Source organism: Leptopilina heterotoma, unplaced genomic scaffold (genome assembly GCF_015476425.1).
Source record: "Leptopilina heterotoma isolate Lh14 unplaced genomic scaffold, ASM1547642v1 Lhet_172, whole genome shotgun sequence".
In the NCBI taxonomy this organism is placed as follows: Eukaryota; Metazoa; Arthropoda; class Insecta; order Hymenoptera; family Figitidae; genus Leptopilina; species Leptopilina heterotoma.
The window spans coordinates 49,593-68,363 of NW_025110888.1; the positions used below are offsets into that span (position 1 = coordinate 49,593).

Here is an 18,771-nt window from a genome sequence, read left to right on the forward strand (position 1 = left end):
TTTGATTTTAGTCGTAATTAGCGACCTCGAAAACCTTATTACTGTCTTTTTTATAAAAGATGTTCATTTTTTAGAGAAGTTGATAGATGAATTGACAGCTGTCAACTGTCAAATTGTCAATTTAACATCATATTTGTAATCAGCGGCCTTAAAAACCCTTACAAACATGTATCGTGTATTTATACTTATTGTTGCTATGTATTTGGAAAACTTAGATTATTTTTTGTATGTTTGGGGATTTTGTTATTAATTTATATGAAAAATTATTAAAAAAAATTTTTCTTTACTTGTATGTTTTTTATTTTGATACTGTGATAAAGCAAATTTGATTAAAAAATATTAACATTTAAAAAAGTTACAATGATTTTTCTAAGTTTTAACTTTAATTGCTGTATTCTCGAAAACTTATTTTCGCACGTAAGGTCCATTTTCATAGACCAGGTCACATATATTAATATATTCAAATATTTTATAAAATTATTATACGGGGAAATAGGTTAATTAAACTTACCCCGAGGAATGTAAAGCTTGATATGTTTTATACCTTTCTGTTTGCAACTTACCCTGAGAAGTGTAAATATTTGAGCATAAATTTCAAAGTTCAAAAACTTTGAAATTGTTGTTATTTTTTTCATAAACCGTACAAGGCTAGAAATTTCTAGTTTTCTTCAACTGTGCAATTTGTCATGAGTATAAAACATCTACTAATGATAAAAAATAAAAAATAATTTATTTTAAAACTGTTTGAACAATATATTGTTGTCATTTTTTCATAAACTGCACTTAGGGCTAGAAGTTTCTAGATTTTTCTAAATGCAATCAATTGAAAAACTAAAAACTATAAATTTTCTAAACAATGTTTAAATAATAAATTCTTAGTTTTTCTATTATACTTAAATGTTTAAGTTATAAAAAATTGTCAATTAGAACAAAATTAAGAAATTCTATTTTTGAGGACAGTACCTAAATTAAAAAATTAACAAAACAAACTATTTAAAGAATGTTTAAATAATTAATTTTTAGTTTTTCCGAGAAAACCTCTCGGTAGTGATTTTTAGAATAATTTCAGATAACAAATTCCGGTAGTGATTACTGGTAGTAGCTACCAGATGTCTAGCCCTAAGTTTATTTTTAATTTTTCAAAAAACCGTTTTTTGCCCATAACTTAAAAATATTATAAGACACCTATAAATGTTTTTCTTTAATTTTGTAGAGTTTTTTAGACGCATTTTTTGAGCCCTTATTGAACATTTTTCGTCTATATTAACCGGAGATATTAAACTTTTAAGAATCTAAAATTTTGGAAAATAAGACTTTTTTGAAAATTTTGTTAAAAAATGTAGAAGTAACTTTAAAAGTCTCGTTACCAACTTGTAGAGCATTAAAAAACGCTTCGATTGACATATTTTTTAACCTAATTCGATTATAAATTTTAAAATTATTGGTATTTTAAAAACCAAAAATTGTGGGAAATGACATGAAATCATTTCATGAAATGAGCATCAAAATCATAACAAAAAATGTACAACTTGTTTTTAATTTATTATCATCAGTAGATATTTTACTCATGAAAAATTGCACAATTTTTTATCATTAGTAGATATTTAACTCATGACAAATTTCATAATTCAGAAAAAACTATACATTTCTAGCCCTAAGTACAATTTATGAAAAAAATAACAACAATTAATTGTTAAAACTATTTAATAAATTGTTAGGTATACTTTACTTCATACATCAGAAACACTAAAACATTATTTTGATAAGGTTTTTTAATTAATTTTTTTATTTAATGAAGCTTAAAATAATTGTTTTTACGATTTTTAATACTTATTGTTATTAAAAAAATGTTTTAAAACAAAAATTCAAAAATCGGACTGGAAAGATGAATAGAGAATTTAATTACGAAAATTTAGAAAAAAATAAAAATCGTTTCGGTAAAAAATTGTAACGTGTAGAGTGATTTGAAATAAAAAACTACATTACACAGAACCACAAAATTCTTTTAAAGAAAGTATTGACCGGACTATATTTTTATATGTTTTTTGGGTCACTGAATTCGAATCCGAACTCAGTTTTCCACCATCACGTCAAGTTTCTTCACAAATTAATAAAATTCGAAAAAAACTGACTGTAAACAAGATTTAAATAAAAATAAGCAGAAGATTCTATTAAAAAACAACTTTAAAACAATGAAAAAATATTATATACATAAGGTTAAACAATCAAAGAAACTTGTAAATATTCAAAATTTAAGATGGCCGAACCAATATGGCGTCGATTTTTTTAAAATTAATCCAATTCGCCTGAAACTTGTTACTCTGGGGTTTTTGGGGTTGCTAAATACGAATTTCACCTCAGTTTTCAAGAATTCAAAATGACGGATCCAATATGGCTGACCAATTTTTAAAAAAATTATTGGATTTACCTGAAACGTTATACTCGGGGGTTTTCAGGGTCGCTGAATACGAATTTCACCTTAGTTTTCAAAAATTCAAAATCTGATAAATTTTTAAATAATTCGTTAGCCATATTGGATCTGCCATTTTGGATTTTTTAAAACTAAGGTGAAATTTGTATTCAGCGACCCCAAAAACCCCTGAGTAACAAGTTTCGAATAAATCTGATAATTTTTTAAAACATACTTCACCTATATTGGATCCGCCATTTTGGATTTTTTAAAACTAAGGTGAAATTCGTATTCAGTGACCCCAAGAACCCCCGAGTAACAAGTTTAAAGTAAGGGTGCAGTCCCATGCTGAGCAGAAAACAGAATGCAAAGCAGAATTTCGTGAGTGCAAGAGAGATAGTCAGATATCACTATCCTTTCCACTCTCACGAAATTCTGCTTTGCATTGTGTTTTCTGCTCAACATGGGACCGTACCCTAAATCTGATACATTTTTAAAAAATTCGACAGCCATATTGGATCCGCCATTTTGAAGAAACTTGACGTGATGGCGCAAAACTGAGTTCGCATTCGAATTAAGCGACCCAAAAAACATATAAAAAACATGGTCCGGTCAATACTTTCTTTAAAAAAAATTTTGTGGTCCTGTGTTATTGTCGCCACCTGTGAAGCGCTTGGACGTCGCTCTTTAAAATTATATCATTTGCTCAATTTTTAAAGGTATGTACTAAAATTTTTTTTTAGAAATGAAAGTGTAGAAAAATGGATTTTTGTAGTTTTTAAAATTTGTTTCGTAACCAAACCAGAAGCCACTTAAAACTTTAATTGTTTATAATTAATTAACAATTTATTTTGCATTAAGATGAATTTTTAAAATTTTTGTTGTTATTAATAGAGGCATTTTTTGTACATATCTACCAAATATTATTAAATTTTATCAAAAGACAACGAAGCAATAGTGAATTATCTAAATAGGTACTTTAAAGTTTAATTGTTTATAACTAATTGAAAAATTAATTTTTCTTGTTTTGCAATTTGATAGTGTGACTCAGTGGTTTGCGATCGTCGAGGTTAAGCACACTTGAGTACAGTGTTAGTACTTGATGATCGCGCTTTGATATCGATGTAAAATTATGTGCACTGTCGATTATTATTGTAAAGTATACACCGTTAGAACTCAGCTGTTGATAAACCGGTTGTACTCAGCTGAGATTTTCTACAGTTTCCCTCCTCTCAGTCGAGGAAACCCATTTAATTAGATGTGTGGTCCATGCGAGTATTTGAATTAATTTCAAGTCGTTCTGTAGACGCAGTATTTAATAAATTTAGATTTTAAGGCATTATTTGTAAAATAAATTTACAAGGATATTTTATAACATGACATTTTTGTAATTAATATTAATATTGGATATTGAAAGCTAACCGAAACATAAATTGCTTGATGTTCAACAAAGAATTAATACGTACATGTTATTTAAATGAATAGTAAGCTCCACTCAAAAGAAAAGTATTGAGTGGACCACGTTCCGAATTGGGAGTAAGCATGAGCCAATTCGGATTTGTGGCAAAACCGTATTGGGATGTTTGACTCAATCCTTTTTTTGTCAACAGAATACGTTTCTCTTTTATCATTGAAATTAAGATCACATGAGTAGAGTACACATTATAAGTTGAAATAACAATTATCCCTGGATATGAAAATGCCGATTTCAAAAAGAAGCAGTGAAAAATTGTTAAAATGTGGTTAAATCAAAATTTGATAGACGCGACTGCATTGGCTCTAGGGGAACAGCTTCATTTAATACTTTTTTACTAGGTACTGAAAAATAGTTAAATTGCGAAATTAAGTAATTTTTTCTAGCTTAAAAATTATTTTAGGAACTTTAAAAAATTTGAAATTCTGTACTTTTTATACCTAATTTAACATAATTTATTTGATTTTTTTAATAAGTAATTTTTTAGTTCTTTACGTAACAAGAATTACTATGGGATTTGCAGTTATGTTTACTAATTTATATTACATCACACTATTTTTATATATCAATGTTATTGTAAAAAAATATCCAACTAAACTGAATAATAATAATATAAATTATATTATTTAATAAAAAAATTGTACTGTAATAACATTGATTAATTTTTTTTCTGGAGAAAATTAGATTTTAATATTTATGTATACACTGCGTTAAAATATCTGTATTAAATTTAATATACATTTATATGAAGTAAATATGCAGTACAGTTACTGAATTTCAATATATCGTTAATAAATAAGGTCAAATAACATTTCAGGAATAATCATGCGTCTTAAAATTTTTCGATTTAGGGGTATTTCATAACGCTGAATAAGAATCTGAAATCAGATTAAAAATTTTTTTTTTAATCCAGTACAACCCCCAAAAACTATGAAAATAAAATTTTATAATGTAGATAGATTTTAACAAAATTTGGATTCGAGGGTTTTTTGTCACTGATTACGAGTCTGAAGACAGATTTACAAAGTTTTAAGTTTTTCATGCAATATTGCAGCCGACAATTTTTAAAAAAATTTTAAAACCGATGAATTTTAACTTTCACTAGACGGGATCCCAACCTGGGTAGGTCAGCCCATATTGTATACCAACGTTATACTGCACACTTTATTTGTATAAACGATTTATTATTGTTAACTACTAACTTCTTTCTTCCTACACTTCTGGAAATGCAGCTTTTTCGTAATTTTGTAATTTTTTGACCTAATTATAATAACAAACAAACATTAAACATACAGTTATTGATTTTTTAATTATTTAAACAAATAACAAATAGTTAACTAAGCTTTATTAAATTTATAAATTTAACAAATCAGCAAATGTTTAAGGGGTAACTAGAGTACTCTAGAGTACTCTAGAGTCAGAAAAAGAGACCTATATATTTGATGATTTGTTTTGACAAAATGGAAAGTAGAATAGGATTTCTTTTTGGAGGGTTTATTAAATACATATTAAAATGTAGAAAAAAATTGTTTATTTAAAATTTTATAACAAAATGGCGGCGATAAATTACATAGTAAAAATCGACTATTTTTTTCTTTACCAAAACGGACGAAAAGGTTTCTTGAAAAGTTTAAGGGGGAGTGACACTTTTGAGGTGCCTTTCGAACCTGTTATTCATGAATTTTTTTATATTTAAAAAAGTTTCAATTTGTTGCCTATAGAGGGTGCCGAAGGTGATCATGTGTGGGAAGTTGGATATTTTAAATAATTAATCTTCACGATCAGAAGGTGTCCCACGTTTCTCCCCGCTCCAAATAAATAAATTTGAACAATGACAAAAGTTAATTAACAAATTCTATTAAAAACCTGGAGTCTTCTTTATCTACAATTGACATTAATGAAAACTCAAAGAATAATTTAAGGGGAAAATTTTCTGATGTCCTGTTAAGTAATTTAAATAATAAAAATCTTTCTAAAAACCAAGATAGGCCATTTGCCAAAAAATTACAAAGCACAAAAAGTTTTTTAAAGAGTAATCCTGATGTTTTTTTCACTCCAGCCGATAAAGGCAATGTGACTGCACTTATAAAAAAGTCTGAATACAATAAAAAAATGTTGGATATGTTTTCTGACGTGTCAACATACGAACTTATAAAAAAGAATCCGCTTAAAAAACTAATCAAAGAAACATCAAGCATTTTAAAATATCTGAATGAAAATGAATTTTTTGACAAAAACTACCATCCTAATCAATTGACCCTGACTGACACTGTATTAGCGAAGGCATATGGACACATATGTCCAACACATTTTCTTGCAAAAATATTGTATAATTCATTAAAAAATTGTATTACTCTACCTCGTTCACATATTAATAATAGTTTAGAACTTAAAAATAAACTGAGCAATCTTGTTATGGACGATAACTATACTTTTATTTCTCTCGACGTAAGTTCTATGTTTACAAACGTTTCTTGTGAACTGGTCATTCAGAGTTTAGATCGACGTATTCATTCTATAAGACAGAAATGTAAGATTCCTTTCTCAGATATTATCGACTGTACTAAATTTGTATTTAAAACACCTATTTCTCTCTTGGAGAAAAATTTTATCGACAAATTTATGGTACACCGATGGGTTCACCAATTTCAGCCTTCGTTTCAAACATTGTCATGGATGATCTGGAAACTGATTGTTTAACAAAATTAAAGGAGGAGCACAATTGTGTCCCTCTTTTTTATTTTAGATATGTTGATGACACAATATTAGCTGTAAAAAAAGAACATGTCAACTTAGTCATCAATACTTTTAATGCTTACAATCAAAAATTACAATTTACTATTGAGAAAGAAAAGGATAACTCAATTAATTTTCTTGATTTAAAACTTACTAGAAAAAACAACAAAATTGTCACAAATTGGTATCAAAAGCCGACTTCATTGGATAGACTCATTAATTATTTTTCAGATCATCCAATCCAACAAAAAAAGAATATTGTATACAATCTGGTTGATAGAGCGATTTTATTGTCCAAAAAAGAGTTTCATTTTGATAACTTAAAGAAGATAAGATCCATCTTAAAAAACAATAACTATCCTTAGGATTTTATTGATAAACATATAAAAATTCGTATAAACCATATAAAATTTTCTCAGGTTAATAATAATAATAACAATAATCGAAATAAAATTAGTATTTACAGTCAAATCCCGAAGGTTTGTTTACCGTTCAATGAAAAATGTTTCTTTAAGTTGTCAAATATTCTCAAAGAGTTTCATTTTACTGCGATTCCACTTATTAATAAAAACTCCAATTCTATAATTAGACTTGGTAAAGATTCATCTAAAAAATGGGACAGAACAAATGTTGTATACAAGTTTGACTGTAAAGATTGTCCAGCAACATATATAGGTGAAACAAAACGATCATTGTTAACTCGCATAAATGAACATAAAAAAGTAAATGATAACTCTGTAGTTTACCGCCATCGAATTAATTGTAATCATGACTTCGATTGGGAAAATGCCAAAATTTTGGACAATGAACCAAATTTTATAAAACGACGAATATCTGAAATGATCCATATAAAAACAAATCATTCCACTATTAATAGAAAAGAAGATATTTTCACTCTAAACAGAACTTTTTTTCCTCTTCTCAGACGTTTAGATTCTTGTCTATAATGACACAACAATAACACAACTTGCTCCCTCTATGATAAAACTGTGTTTACATTCGGTTAATTGACTTTTTCTTTATCTTGATTCTTTTGACTTTCTCGAAATAGCAAATTTTTAATTTATTTCAGTTGACACTGAACTAGTGTGCTGAAATGTCTTCCTCTCATATGAAGAAACTTTTCTTTTTTAATACATGTGGAAATTTTTATAAAAAATATTTTTTCTCTATGAAATCTTTTTTATTTTGACGAGTTAGAACGCGATTTTTATGTTTTAACGAACCTGGTAGGATATTCTTTAAACATATTTTTAGTATAGTGTATAGTGTTGTTTTAAACCTTTATAAATATTGAAGTGTTTTTCTGTTTAAATAAATTTAGCCTGATAAGTTGGCAAACCTTAGCCAACGGAACGTCGCAATTTTGACGATACATTGAATTTTTTCAATTCTTCACCTTCCCATGATCATTTATTTTACTACTAACAAACACACCCATGGTTCTCTCTTGTACTTGGGGTGAGAACACATGCAGGATCCCTACACTCGTTTCTTTGCAGGGCAAATCGGTGGGCAATATTCTGGTTAGACCGTTTATTCAAAAACAAAAATTCAAAGTTTTTCTGAATCTGTGATAGATTTAGCTTTAGAGTAGGACGTAGGATATTTTAAAAATATTAATTTTTGTGTATTTGGCAGCTGTTTGATGAAAAAAGTCGATTTTTAGGGCGAAATTTTTTCAAAATATCTATTGCCAAAAAAACCAAAAAAAAATCCGCTACGTACTTGGAAGCATTAGTAAATGACGAACAAAAAAAACTTTGGACGAAGTCAATACGATCAAAACTGTTCTCCCTAGACAGCCCACCGTTTTGAAAAATGTAATTTTGATAAAAACGCATTTAAACTTATGTAATGTGAAAACATGAAAAATGAAACCACTGTTAATCTACGATGCCTGCACCATATAAGTGACTTTCAACATTAATATTTCCTTCATTTCCATCCCTTAACACACCCCTCCTCAAGCGCCTTAAAGTTATACAAATATGGATCCAACTTCGGTCAACGAAAACTTGTAGGATTAAGCTTATATTTTCCAAAATTCCAAACTGTAAAATTGCCCCAGCTCCTATATTCAAATAAAATGAATTTCCGTAACTATCCCAAAATATAATCATGAAAAACCCAACTTTTTAGGTTTGGACGCAAAAAATGTAAGCAAATATCTTTTGTTTGTGAATATTTCAAGTTTATAAATGCAGATGAAAGTTCTACTTACCTGTCAGTTGTAAAAGAGGAAAAACAATATAGAGAAATAATATTTTTTGCTGTTTTATTAATTTTAAGAGGAAAATTAGTATAAGCATGAAAATAGAAAACAGGATAGAAAAGTTTATCTACAAAATGAAAAATCAATTATTTAAAAAAGTTTTTTTTTAAATTTGATATCTTTTCACAAATATTTAACTTTACAGATTCAACATAAGTGCATTGCAGATGAATGATACGCGATACAACTTCATAAGTCAGTTGTAGAATTGTCCTAGTTAAATTTATGAGACATCGACGGACCATTACAAAATTTGTAAATATGGATTTATGTATGAATAAATGTACTTATGTTGAATTTGTAAGATTAAATGTTTGTGAACAGATATCCAATTTTTCAAAAAAAACTATTTTAAGTAATTGAATCGTGAACTTCGAAAATGTCTCAACTCGTTTTTTTTTTAAATTTTACAGGAAACACAAAAACTGTTTATATCAAACAGCTTTAATTTAATGACTCCAGATTTTTTCGTAGTAACTACATGCTATTTTGTATGAGAAAATGATAAAAGAATTTGTTTGTTTGTTGAATTATTGGAAAGAGATTTTGACACTTTTCTGTATGCATTTTTTGCAGATTTTTCTTGTATTATATTTTCTAAATATAATAATAATAAATTATGCTTAATTTTCAAGTAAGTTGTTATGGATATTTTTGTAAAAATGACGTACCTAATCTGGTATTCGAGTTTTGCACTGATACGTGGTTAGAATTTTCAACAGTCAATCTTTCATTGACAATTTCATTATGAGTTTCAGTATCAGGTAGAATTTCGCTGTAAAAGAATTTATAAATAATTTTAGTCATTATCTGTTTAATAAGGAGAGTATTATAATAATTGAAATATTAAAATATTTTAATAAAAATTTGTTTAAATAGCTTTAGTAAAGATATATCCTTACTCAGCGCTTGCGTTTTCAATACAGTTTATCAAATAATGATGTCGGAACTAAACAGTTTCAGTTCTGGAATATTGAGCTCGTAGATTTTTCCACTGCCTCTTCAATGCGGGAGCGAAAGATCTTAACAATTGAAAATAATTTTAAGAACTAAATTTTTTACAAACTTTATTTCAAAAGAAGAGAATATTGTTATTTGAAAATTAAACTAAATAGATAAGTATTACTCTACCAGAAAATAAATTAGCAATTTCTTCCCAAATTCTTTCTCTTTCTTCTGGTGTTTCATGATACCTTTCGGAACGATCATATCATTTTGGCCGCTTACTAACTTCATTAATTAATATGACTTCTTCGAACCATTTTCTTTTACTTTTGGATAATGGAGCTAAAACAATTATAAGATACGATTTATGTGTATATATTATTAAAATCATATTAACTTGAAATTAAATTACTATATATATATACAAACTGAAACTGACGAGCCCATCTTCGCCTATCACAAGGCAATGAGTTTCCTCGTCTATGTTTATGAAGCACTTTGTATTTTGCACTTTACACTCATCATGGGACTTCACCCTTAAAAACCATTCAACATTAGGTTAGAAAACAAACAATCTTAGGTTAAAAGTCCAAAGGAAAGCATACTTTAATACACTTTTCTCTGCTAAAAGAACCTCAAATGAAACTTTTCTTTTAATAAAACGTCAATGGATATGTGATAATGTAAAAAAAGTGAAGTTTGAAAAAATTCGAGTTGAGCCGTTTTCGAAATTGATGATATAATTTATTTTTTATTTTGTAGATAAAGTTTTCTATTCTGTTTTCTATTTTCATGTTAATAATAAATTTTTCCTCGAAATTAATTAAACAGCAAACAATATTTCTTCTCCATAATTTGTTCTTCCTCTTTTACAACTGAAAGGTATGTATGTACTCGGCATTTAAAAGTATTCCTTTTTACTTAAGTTTTCCGCCTATGCCCGGTAATTTAAACCTAAACCATTTTTGGAGAGCAGGGGGGTCCCCTTGACAAAAAATGACTCATAAATTTTTGAATATATTTTAATATATTGAAGCATTAGATTTTATTGCTTATTTATTTATTGTGATTACTGCTACTGTAAAATGAAAAAAAATGCTAATCAAATGTCACTTTTTTAAAAAAATAAAAGAGGACAAATAAGTTAAACTGTCTTTATTTCCTTAAATATATCGTCGTATTAGACTGCCCTAAATGAATTTTATTTACAATTATTAGCTTATTATCAGTAACGTGAAGAAGATTACAGTAAACTCTTTCAAAAATTTAAAAGAGAAAAATCCAGAAATTATGAAAAAGATGCAATTATGCATACATATAAGTGAAGAAACAGGAATTAGAATGAGAACAGCAAAAAAATTCTTTTAGAATATGATCAGAACGGCGTCATTCGGTCTCCAAAAAGATCAAAGTCTCGACTTAGGATTTATCAAAAATTGGATGAACTTCAAAAGAACCTTATTAGAAGAAAAGTGCATACTTTTTACATAAATGGTGAATTTCCAACGTTGGACAGACGAGATGTGCTACTTTTCAACATGAATTTCAATCTCTTATAATTAGTAAAAAAAAGCCATAAAAGATTTTAAAATTCCATACCCTACTATTTTTGGGGTTGCTCTTCCGAATATGTGATCAAAATTTTCAAGAAATGATATTTAACCCTTCTTTTTTCAAAAATACTAAAAAAAGTCAAGTTTTTTTAATGTAATTTTTTTCAAAAGAATTTTTTTCTCTGTCATAACGCTTTTCAAATACAACAAAAAGTATCAAAAACGTGTTTCCGATAGTTGTACTTGAAAAATATTCATTTCTAATTTTTATTTTTTTCGATTTTGAATTTAAAATGGCGCTTGAAGGACAAAATTTTTTCCTTATTTTACGTAAGATGACAAACTTTTTCAAAATTGCTCAAATCTGATTGAAATTTGTTACTCGCAGGTTTTTGGGATCGCTGATTACGAATCTGATGTTAGTTTTTAAAAATTTGAAATGGCGGATCTAATATGGCGGATGACATTTTAAAAATTGATCGGATTCGATTGAAACTCTTTACTCGGGGGTTTTCGGGGTCGCTGGTTACGAATCCGATGTTAGTTTTTCAAAATTCAAAATGGCGGATTCAATATGGCAGACAAGGTTTAAAAAAATATTTTAATTCATATATAAATTGATACTTAGGGTATCTTGGGGTCGATAATTACGAAACAGATGAATTTCTGGATTTCTATGTAAATCAGTATTAATTTGTATTAATGGTTTGTCCTTATCAATTCTTATAGCTATTTTATACCAAGCATTTAGTATTTTAAAAAACGAACATCGGATTCGCAATCAGCGGACCCAAAAACACACGAGTAACAAAATTCAAGCGAATCCGACTAATTTTTTAACTACGTCCGCCATATTCGATCCGCCGTTTTGAATTTTGAAAAATTAACATCGATTATGTCGTACCGTAGATCACTTTTAACTTTCCCTGTCACATATTGTGAAATATAGATTAGTTGATACTGATAGAGTCAGAGCAAATAGAGTATAATAATTTCGCCATTTTGAATTCAAGCAAATCTGAACAATTTTATTATTTCGTCCTCCATATTTGATCCGCCATTTTGAATTTTTAAAAACTAACATCAGATTTGTAATCAGCGACCCTGAAAACCCCCGTGTAACAAATTTTAATAATTATTTGACAATATTTTTTAAGTACAACTATCGGGAACACGTTTTTGATACTTTTTGTTGTATTTGAAAAGCGTTATGATAGAGAAAAAAATTCTTTTGAAAAAAATTACATTTAAAAAACTTGACTTTTTTAGTATTTTTGAAAAAAGATGGGTTTAATATCATTTTTTGAAAATTTTGATAACACCATTTGAAAGAGCGACCCCAAAAATAGTAGGGTATGGACTTTTAAAAACTTGTATGGCTTTTTTCTACTAATTGTAAGAGATTGAAATTCATGTTGAAAAGTAGCACATCTCGTCGTTAAAGGGTTAACATCGGTTTTGGTGTTAGAAGACGATATTCCAAAACTGAGTTGTACATACTGTGTTAAAAGAATTAAAATTTACTTTCGAAAAACGTAAAAGAAACAAATTGTTGTTAGAAAGAAACGATATAGTTTTATAGCGAAGGAAGTATTTAAAACAAATTCGAAAATATCGTGAAGAAGGAAAAACTATTTAATATTTGTACGAAACTATGTTAAATGTGGGTGATGATAAAGCCTATAAAAGTATTGTGGGACAAAAGAAGTATATAAAGAATAAAGTGTCCGAAGATACGAAAAGCAAAGTTGCTTACACTTATCATAAATTGACTATTTGTCGTAAGTTGTTCCTGTTTATGCACGTCTGTGGAGTAAAACGATATAAAGCTTTAATAAGTCACTTCAATGATAATGGAGTTGAGTAACGAATTCATAGTAAAACAAATAAAGTCAGTTCCAATCCACTAGCATTGCAACAAGATAAAATCATTAAAATTGTAGAATTTATCCAGCGAAATAAAGTCATTAATTTATTGAATGTATATTTCAGCACTCGGTCCGGAAGAATGAAAGACAAGTAATATGTAGAGCTTTTCGAAATATCTGGAATATATATGAAGGGGAGTGTAAGGTATGGTGGCGAACACTTTGTTTTTTGCGTCTCTCTCTCTCAAAAAACAATATTTTTCTAAATTTCCAAAGCAGGCAGTTGTTGACATCTATTAAGCATATTTATGTCAGAAGCGGTGGTTAAAATTTAATTGCAGTGAAATTTTACAGCTTTTGGCGCAAAACACTGATTTTTATTTTTGAAAGTTGTAAGGTATGGTGGCGGATTTGGTGTATTCAACTAAAACATTATGTAGATGTTAAAATCATTTATTAAAACTACTAAAAATGATGAAAAATAACAAAAAGAGAAAAAACTGATGATTTTACATTATAGAAAAAAAAGTTTCACTTCAGTTATGGTTACAATTTGGACATGTGAAGTAGCTGGTTACTGTTTTAACGCAACTAGCATAAGAGAAGACCGCAACTGTCACATATTCGAGACTTCTTCCGGTGGAGCACAAGAGGCATTAATACACAAAAAATGCAAAGACAGTTGAAACTCGTGGAAAGAATTATCCGCCACTGTACGTTACAAAAATTACGCCATCATACCTTACAAGCTATTGATCGAAATATGATGGTGTTAATTTGATACAGCGCGAATTGAGAATAATGTAAAATACAAAAATCTGTTGTCCAAGGTCAAAACAATACGTTCCATATATTTACCTGACTTAATTTTCAAAAAATCTTCACTCTAGCACTGTCAACACACATATCCAATAAAACTTTTTAGTTTTTTTACTACTTTTTTATTTAAAATCGCTTAGAGTACAAAGCACGCGTTTGCTCAGTAATAATACTGCATATAAAATGTCATCACGATAAAAGACTTTTACTTTTACTACCTTAATTTTTCTTTTGATTTCTTAATTGAAAAATTGGACCGATTAAGTACGCTAACAGAAACTGAATTTATTTGAACACCATCTCCATAAAGCTAAAACAGTCAGTCAGTCCACAACAAACAGAAAGCTCTTACTTTAGCTGCCTGCATCACTATCTTGCTAAGTTCAACAATATTGACATACATGAAGATTTGATCCAATGTGTAACAAACTCATCTCCTTTAGGTCACAATGAGCCTGTCTCTAGAGAAAGAATAATTTGGTAAGAATGGGTTAACTATTTGAAAAAATTATGGACACCATTCGTTGGAATTACAAGTTTTTAAGTAGTAAAGCTAGTAGACTTCGGAACCACTTACCTACAGTAATTTTTCTAAAATTCTCCGAATTATACCGTACAATTTACAAACTTTTCGACCTTTTTTTATCAAATTACGGACTTTGCTGACCTTTTTTAAAAAAACCCGACTTTTGTGGACTTGAAGCAAATTTACTGATTTTCACGGGATTTACGGACCTAGTTCGAGCTCTGTTAATATCACAATATTTTCCTATTATAATTAGTCTTTCTTTATTTTCTTTGGCTTAGGTTTGCTGGGCATTAATTAAAACAATTAAATCTTTTGATGATTCTTTAATGCAAAAAGGTCGTATTTCATCGTATAAGTACCTTGCTCTTTGTAATGAGATTCCCGGAGGTTTTATTTCTTTTATTTTCGACACTTTTGTGCTATCAATACTTTCTTTTATGCACAATTTCTTCCGGTGAATTTGAAAATTGTTGTTCACTTATTTGACAGTCTTTATGAAATTTAAAGTGGCGATATTTTGTCAAGGAGGTAACTGGTTTAAAATATTGCTTTAAAAATATGTCCCACTCTGACCAATGTACATTTCGAACATTATTTTTTGGATCTACTGTCGTTACAGCAAGATTGAATTTGTTAGGAGAGGAAGTATTTACAACTTCTATTAGGTCTTCGAAACAATCAACCACTGATTTCGAATATTTGGATTTTAAAATACCAAAATTACGGTCTGGAGAGAACTTGGTATGCCCAGTTAAAAGGAAATTTAGCGAAATATTTTTACTTTTATCTGTCATGACACGCCAAGGTAAATAGTGAAGAACGGTATTATTTTTATTTTGACCTACGCAGTTAACCGAAAAAAGAACTATATTGTTTTATTTTTAACGTTTGATAAATATGAATGAAGCATGCTGATAACTGCGTTAGCCCCCTTTCCTGAATTATCGCTTTCATTCACAAGAAAATTGGTTTGCACGTGTGTACTTTCATTATTTATGCCAAAAATGCTGCATTTTCTATTCGCCTTGAAATACGAGGAACCACTTGTTGAGGACTACATGGATACGCCACATTTTGGGCGTAATCAAACGAAAGGACTGTGGTCGTGAATAGTTCATTACTTTCAACTTCTTTTCTCAAAGCGTTATAAAACTCTATTTGAAGTTTCGCTTTTTCCAAATGATCTTTAGCTACATCTAAAATCTTTTCTTGTTCATTAGCTGAAAGTTCGTGAATTTTCGCCAATTGTAAGTGATTTTTACAAGTGTCGCACAAATCAGTCGTAGGTTTCATCGTCATAATCTCCGGGCAATATTTCCCCAAATATTATAGAAAGAAGACTGCGAAATAAAACGAAAGTTTTCATCTCCATCCACTGCTTCTACAAACTTTCTATAAAGTGAGAGTTTTGTGTCGCAAGATGGCAATTTGACGACTTTGTCAAAATTTCTAACTTGTGGAAGACGATCAGGGAGAGGAATTGACACTTCTTCGGCATAAGCTTTTATAAACGTTACTACATTTTGTAAGTCTTCTGGTGTTAATGAATTTTTATTTGTAGAAGCTTTGCCTATCAATTTATGCTTTCTTGAAACCAGTTCATTTTCATTATAATGCTGTACGATATTTTTATATCTTTTTATGGTTAAATTGTGTAGAAAGAAATACATTCTTTGACAGATAATTATATCTGCAAAGAAGTATTCTACACGTTGACGATTTCTATTTTCTCGTTGATCCCTAGTGTCCTTCACGTTCGTTCAAATTAGAATTACAATATCCTGTTCCTCTTTGGATAATTCCATAAAGTTTAATCTGTAAAAATAAAATTTTTTATCATAAAAACCATCTATTTGTCCAGAAAAAGTTTCCATTCCAAGTTTAGCGATCTTGCGCGAGAGCATCAGTTACAGTGGATGCGCGTTTATCGGGAATAGGAACTCCGATACAAAATTTTGTTAATTGGTCTTGCATTGTTAACACGTATCGATTACCGTTAGGAGTGGTAGGAAGAGGGCCTACAAGATCTAAAGCAATTTTGTCAAAGGAGTCAGTGGGCGTGTCTGTAATTATCACTGGTTGACGGGTCTTTATTCAGACTAATTTTTGCAACTGGCAACTATGACATGAACGGATAAAATCTTGTATTTCGCGTCTCATATCTGACCAATGAAACCTTTCTCGAATTCTAGAAAATGTTTCTGTGACTCCCTTATGGCCACCAATCAGGCTCGAGTGAAATTCTTTAATGATATTTCTTCTTTGCTCTGGAGGAGGCTTTACTACTTTTCCAGTGCAAATTGTGAAAGTCACATCCATTCCACGAAATACTTCTCGAATTACATCTCGAATACTATTTTGAGGAAGGTTGTCTAATCCGTCATTTACCTTCGAGACTTTGATTGTTTTAACGTTTGTTTGTTCTAACGCGAGTTTTAAAGCTTGCAGTGCGTCGTATAAGTCTGTAACCGATGTAATGTCGCAAAATTTGTTTTTGTATACGACGCTAAACGTTTTTAATTTACCTGATTGTGAGATAATAACTTGATTTTTTTCAAGTTTTCTCTTACGGAAATTTACACACAAAAATAATCATAGGGACGAAATTAACAACAATATAAATATTTGTTTTTGGCTGAAATTATAATAAAAGAAAAACATAAGAAATACATGAGAAACTCTGGGAGCATGGTCGAGTGAGAATAAAGAATTTAATATAAGAAACAATTTCCAATTTAAACAATTCATATTCTACAATAACAATTTAGATAAAAGAAGCTAGAATTAATATAAGCCAGAAAGATAGGAAATTAATATACTACTATTGTATTCTCACTCGGCCATGAGGCCGGCCGAACCACTTGTTACATTATACAAAAAAAAGAAATGGAAAACTAAGAAAATTACATTTAAGACAAGAAAATTAGGGAATGTTGCAACTAGACTTACATTTCGAAGACTAGAAATTTCGAAGATCTAAGCTGGAATTGGTGAAATCGAGAAGTCCAAGAAGAACACAATTTGCACAAAAAAAGTAACTTAGAAAATTAAATTTTGGGATGGTAGCGAAGAGTAGAATAGCGAGCTGCTGTCCTGGTAGGCTGCTAAATCCAAAGAGGACGATACGAATTTTCCTGATGAGCATGCTGCCTTGATTTTCCCCCTCCGTTCACCCTGCCGGTTACCATGGTCCCAAAACTTGTATTACTCCGCCGAAAACAGGAGCGTAATTACTGTCAAAAATAGTGACACCGGGGTATATTTAAATTTGTAATTTCTCGCTTCCTGAGTTTTTTATGAAAAGGGAATACAATAATATAAATAAATAAATTCTATAAATAAATATTTTGACCAGAACTGAGAAATTGCTGCAGCCATTGTTGATCGGCGCGAGGGAGTTTGTTTGTTTATAATTTTATGAATTAATTTTGTTCACAAATTTCTCTAAAATTTTTGCCACGCCACAACGTCATCTGAGGATACAGATGTGAGAAGAGCAACTTTAGTTTGTCAAACAATATGCTGTAAGCGAGAACCGAATTTAGAAACAGTTTCATTACGTTCCATTTTCGCACGACCGAGACTCACACGTTTTTCTTTTTGATAAGTCTTAGGAAGGGGGATGCAGAATGAACCGTATTATTTAATAATTATAATACATGCTACCCATTGTGTATGTGTGTGAGAGTAAAGCATGTTGGTTGTGACTAATATTTATTTCACTTTTCTTATACTCATTAATAATTGTCTAAACACTTTTTATTATTAATTACCTTGAAATATATTATTATTTCTATCTATTATTTATACGAACTTTCACTCATGCTGATAACAATCGTTTCAATATTTCTATATAAATTACTCTCAATTAAAGAACCAAAAGGTAGTCAATTATGCTCGTGGCTTAGGTTGTCTTTTCTGCTCAAAGGGAATATAAAGCAGTAAAATCCTTTAGTCTGAATTATTTCAATCTATAAACCCTTGGAATTCGGAGTTGTAAGCAACCATTACAAAAATGCCATAAAAACTATCTCAACGATAGTCGATAAGTGCCAAAAATCTTTTAAAAGTAAATCTCTAGAATAAACATTTGTACAATTATTTTATTGAAATATTGTGCACCCAATAAAAGTGGAAGTCTAATCTTTTAAAAGGTCTCAAA

At 29.4% G+C, this 18,771-nt stretch overlaps 1 long non-coding RNA gene across 1 annotated transcript; it reads right to left on the minus strand.

The window, feature by feature from the left end:
* Nucleotides 1-9,579: 9,579 nt before the first annotated feature.
* Nucleotides 9,580-10,539, minus strand: LOC122499699. Its single transcript, XR_006301364.1, has 4 exons — nt 10,280-10,539; nt 10,027-10,182; nt 9,798-9,917; nt 9,580-9,670 (listed from the first exon to the last, which is right to left on the minus strand). It is a non-coding gene; the product is annotated as an uncharacterized LOC122499699 (long non-coding RNA).
* Between the last annotated feature and the right edge of the window lie 8,232 nt (nt 10,540-18,771).